Source organism: Mesoplodon densirostris, chromosome 10 (genome assembly GCF_025265405.1).
Source record: "Mesoplodon densirostris isolate mMesDen1 chromosome 10, mMesDen1 primary haplotype, whole genome shotgun sequence".
NCBI lineage: Eukaryota > Metazoa > Chordata > Mammalia > Artiodactyla > Ziphiidae > Mesoplodon > Mesoplodon densirostris.
The window spans coordinates 33,315,305-33,320,563 of record NC_082670.1 but is presented as its reverse complement, the minus strand read 5'-3'; the positions used below and the strand labels follow the sequence as shown (position 1 = coordinate 33,320,563).

General features: G+C 40.8%; 1 non-coding gene across 1 annotated transcript; it reads left to right on the top strand.

Annotated features, from left to right (window-relative positions):
• The first annotated feature begins 4,049 nt into the window (after positions 1-4,049).
• Positions 4,050-4,122, top strand: TRNAA-CGC (transfer RNA alanine (anticodon CGC)). The gene has a single exon. It is a non-coding gene; the product is annotated as a tRNA-Ala (tRNA).
• The last annotated feature ends 1,137 nt before the right edge of the window (positions 4,123-5,259 follow it).

The window sequence follows — 5,259 nt, the reverse complement described above, 5'->3', positions numbered from 1 at the left end:
AGTTCCTTGAAGCAACATAAGGATCTTTAGGTAAAATATGTATTTTACCTACATATGTCTCAGTCATGGTGTTGAACAGTGCTGTGGCTCCTGTTTTCACATAATAATCACCTATACATCATCAAGAGCTAGCATATACTGAGGACCCACTGTGTGTGACCACATCATGCCAGGCGCTAAGGAGGTCCCCTGCAAAAGGGCAGACCACGACAGTTTTTGCTAATGAGGGATGTTTTTCAAAATACAGTGAAGACAACAAACCATAAAACGACAAAATCCACTCCAAATCCAACCTCGAGATTCCTTTGCTTCACATGCTTGACTAAAATCAAACACATACCAACTTGCTGATATACTCAAAACATTCTTCCCTTTTCTTTTTAAAAGTAAGGCCTTGATATCCATTTTTTCCCCAAATTTACTTGTTTAAATATACGCACGTGAGAGGAAAATGATAAAGCAAATGGGGCAAAATAAAAAACAATTCGTGAATTTGAAGAAGGGTATATAGAAGTTCCTTGTATCATTTTTGCAACTTTTCTATAAGGTTTGAAACATTGTAAAAAAATCCAAAGTCAGAAAAAAATTGAGTAGTAACAAAAAAGCTTTCTGCTAGGGTTGTTTTGAGTTTCAAACAATTTACCTACTTAGCTCATGCTGGGCACTCAGAAACATTAATTATTAGTTATTTTGAAAAATGAGTGGGTCGGGGTTTCCTTGGTGGCACAGTGGTTAAGAACCCACCTGCCAATGCAGGGAACACGGGTTCAAGCCCTAGTCCAGGAAGATCCCACATGTCGTGGAGCAACTAAGCCCGTGCGCCACAACTACTGAGCCTGCGTGCCACAACTACTGAAGCCCACGCACCTAGAGCCTGTGCTCCGCAACAAGAGAAGCCACCGCAATGAGAAGCCCGCGCACCGCAACGAAGAGTAGCCCCCACTCTCCGCAACTAGAGAAAGCCTGCGCGCAGCAACGACGACCCAAAGCAGCCAAAAATAAATAAATTAAAAAAAAAAAGAGTAGGTCAATTGTAACAAATGAACCACTTGGATGAGGGATGTTGATAACGGGGGCGGGGGGAGGCTATGCATGTGTTGGGGCAGGGAAATCTCTGTACCTTCCCTTCAATTTTACTGTGAACCTAAAACTGCTCTAAAAAAATTAAAGTCTTTAAAAAAAGTGAATCAATTATTTAAGCAAATTAAAGCATGAATAAATAGTATTTAGTATGTTGCTTGCATAGGCACACATAAAGAGAATATAGAAAAAATCAGCAAGAGTCTGACAGATTTTGCTTATGGATAGCCACACTGAAATCTGAGTTCCATTTTTTCCTCAATGGGCAATAATCTCTCATCTGCAAACCTGTATGGACTTGTTATATATCATACACGTTTGCAGATGAGAGACTGTTGCCCACTGAGGAAAAGTCCAGGGCTTTTTTCTAGCTAAAAAGGTAATTCATTAATCTGCGATGCAATTAGGCATTTTATTGATTTGGGGTTGTTTTGTTTTATAAATACAATTTTGCAACAAAAAAAATACGAGCATGTAAGAACCGTGATGTAATCTTTGCATGAAATATGGCCCTTATTGGTATCTGTCCCAGGTTCCCATCTAGGAAGGAACTGAGAAACAGTTAATAACAGAACCATAGGGCTAATTTAAGGATTGGCAAACAAAACTGGTTAGGGTTAAAATAATGTGGAGAAGAGCATGGTGGGGGATCATTTCACAATAGTCACGCAGAGGTAATACAGAAGCAGACTGCCCACAAAATGCCAAGGTTCAAATCCCATCCCCACCTTATTCTACTTTATAAACTAAAAAGAAAGATTAAATGTATCATTTAGTTACTACTTGACAAAAAAAACAGCATTATCCGTACTACAAGATTATCAACTATCAAACAAGTAGCTGTAGAAAGGTCTGAATATAACCCCGGGCAAGCCATTTAATCTCAAGGAGCCTGTATTTCAACACATGTAAAGTGGGAACAGTAATAGTGCTGGCCTCATTGGACTGCTGTAAGGAGTAAGTGAGTTACAATCTGCAAAGAGCTTACAACAGTGTCTGGCACAAAAGCACTATACATGGGTAGCTACTATTACTGAGTTTACAAAGAAATAGGGTCTTCTTAATACTATAGTAAGCAGGTATTTTTACTCAAAAATCGAGAATGGGGGCTTCCCTGGTGGAGCATTGGTTGAGAGTCTGCCTGCCGATGCAGGGGACACGGGTTCGTGCCCCGGTCTGGGAAGATCCCGCATGCCGCGGAGCGGCTGGGCCCGTGAGCCATGGCCGCTGAGCCTGCGCGTCCGGAGCCTGTGCTCTGCAACGGGAGAGGCCACAACAGTGAGAGGCCCGTGTAACGCAAAAAAAAAAAAAAAAAAATCGAGAATGGGGCAAGAGAGAACAAACAAATATTGTAGTGTGTTCTGCTTAGACAGAAGACACTGTCCTTATAGAGAAAATAATTAAATGCTGGAAAACAGTACCTACAAAGGTTGCCACATTACCTCTGAAGATTTACACAAAAAGGATACATTTTTATCTACCTGGAATGATTTAAGTGGGATATTGACTGAAGTTGAAGGATAAACTAGAGGTCCTTTCAAGGTCTCTTCCCACCCAAAGAATCTACAATTAACCAGAAAAACATTTAATTATGTACAACCTACTTGTTGAATATATAAACTTAAAAGTTTTTGGCTTAGGGACTTCTCTGGTGGTGCAGTGGTTGAGAATCTGCCTGGCAATGCAGGGCACACAGGTTCAATCCCTGGTCCCAGAAGATCCCACATGCTGTGGAGCAACTAAGCCCATGCGCCACAACTACTGAGCCTGCGCTCTAGAGCCCGGGAGCCACAACTACTGAGCCTGTGTGCCACAACTACTGAAGCCTACGAGCCCTAGGGCCCGCGTACCGCAACTACTGAGCCTGTGTGCTGCACCTACTGAAGCCCATGCGCCTAGAGCCCGTGCTCCGCAACAAGAGAAGCCACTGCAATGAGAAGCCCGCACACCACAACAAAGAGTAGCCCCCGCTCGCCACAACTTGGGAAAGCCCACAGTCAGCAACGAGGACCATTGACCCAATGCAGTCAAAAAAAAAGTTTTCGGCTTAGCAAATAAGATTGTAGCCAAAATAAAGTAAACGGAGTAGAATTCTACTTGATGAACAAATGAAGATAAAGCTTAAATTTATCATTGGATTCCTTATTGATAAATAGTATTATTTGTACTAAAAGACTGTCCAATTTCAGTTTTAGAAATATCAACTGAGGGACTTCCCTGGTGGTGCAGTGGTTAAGACTCCGTGCTCCTGGGGCTTCCCTGGTGGCGCAGTGTTAAGGATCCGCCTGCCAATGCAGGGGACACACGTTTAAGCCCCGGTCCGGAAAGATCGCACATGCCGCGGAGCAACTGAGCCCGTGCGCCGCGGCTACTGAGCCTGCACTCTAGAGCCCGTATGCCACAACTACTGAAGCCCGCATGCCTAGAGCCCATGCTCCGCAACAAGAGAAGGCACACACCACAACAAAGAGTAGCCCCCACTCACTGCAACTAGAGAAAGCCCACGTGCAGCAACGAAGACCCAACGCAGCCAAAAGTAAATAAATTAAAAAAATAAATTTATATATTAAAAAAAAAGACTCCATGCTCCCAATGCAGGGGACCCGGGTTCAATCCCTGGTCAGGGAACTAGATCCCACATGCACACTGCAACTAAGGAGCCCATGAGCCACAACTAAGGAGCCCACCTGCCGCAACTAAAGACCCAGCCCAACAAAATATATACATGAATAAATAAATAAAATTTTTTTAAAAAAAGAAATATCAACTTAGAAATAACCACTCACAACGAGAAGTGGTGATTTAACACACTATGGCAGCATACAGAAACAATAGATAAGACCCAAACGGACTTTCCCTTTGTTTAGCTTATAGTTTATATTTTCTTTTCATCATTATCAAATAAATCTAAAATAATTTATGTAAAGATATCAGGTACAAAACAATTACATTATAAAAATGGCGGGACTTCCCTGGTGGTCCAGTGGGTAAGACTCTGCGCTCGCAGTGCAGAGGGCCCAGGTTCAATCCCTGGTTGGGGAACTAGATCCCACATGCATGACACAACTAAGAAGCCTGCATGCCACAACTAAGAGTCTGCATGCTGCAACAAAGACCCAGTGCAGCCTAAATAAATAAATATTTAAATATTTATAAATAAATAAATATGGCAATACCACACACAGAGTACAACCTACTAGCAATGCCAGACATATCTAGAAATGAAGGGAACACGCGCACACATCTCACAGAAACAGGTGCCTCATACCAAAGTTACTCTTCAGCTTGAAAGTTAACATTTCAGACTAATCCTCTTGAAACTTAGCAGGAAAAATAGTAATTTTTAAAAATCCTGTTAAACTGCTAAATCAATCTAGTCACCCTGAACACCTCTCAACAGAATCTAGAATCCATGAACATAGCAGCTGCATCCAGAAAGATTTAAGATCCTAAATTATTAAAATATATTAATAACCAATGTCTCTGATATCCACTAACAAAATCTAATCTTTGCTAACTATCACAGATGCTATCAACCATTTGATTTTTGCCGTTTGTACAAATACCCACAAAACAGCGGCAATCCAAAATTTATACAACTTTGAAGAAAAAGCATCTTTGTGTAACTGAATGTACACTAACGAAAAAACCTCACATAAGTCTCGAGAATAGTTTGCATTTTTTTCTTAAGTACATTATATGCTATCTTTGGCACCATCAAATGCAAATAATCATTCATATTCTTAGCTAAATGTAAAAGCTTCAGGATAAAAATCATCAAAACAAAATACTTGGTTAAGAATAACCTAAATTTTGTCCCAAATTTCTTATCTTCCTTTTAATTTCCAAAAGTGTCTTAAAAATCAAAAACTTCTTCTAGAAAATATTAATCTTTTTTATTCACAACTATAAAACAGGAGAGGCAGTGGAGCTGTCCAAGGCTCCAGCTTGCATTATCTTTGAGGTTTTTTCATGATAAAAATTACCCATAAACCCATTATTTAACCTAAAAGGTAAGTCCCACTCTAAAATCCTCTACAATTCTAAACCTCCCTTTCTTTATTCCATTTTTGTTAAATGGGTGAGTTCCCTACTACAGTATAAAGAGTCCCACACAAAGCTAAAGGTAGCCTAGGAACTAGGTGTCCTCACTGCCCTGATTTAAATGTCATCCCCGGC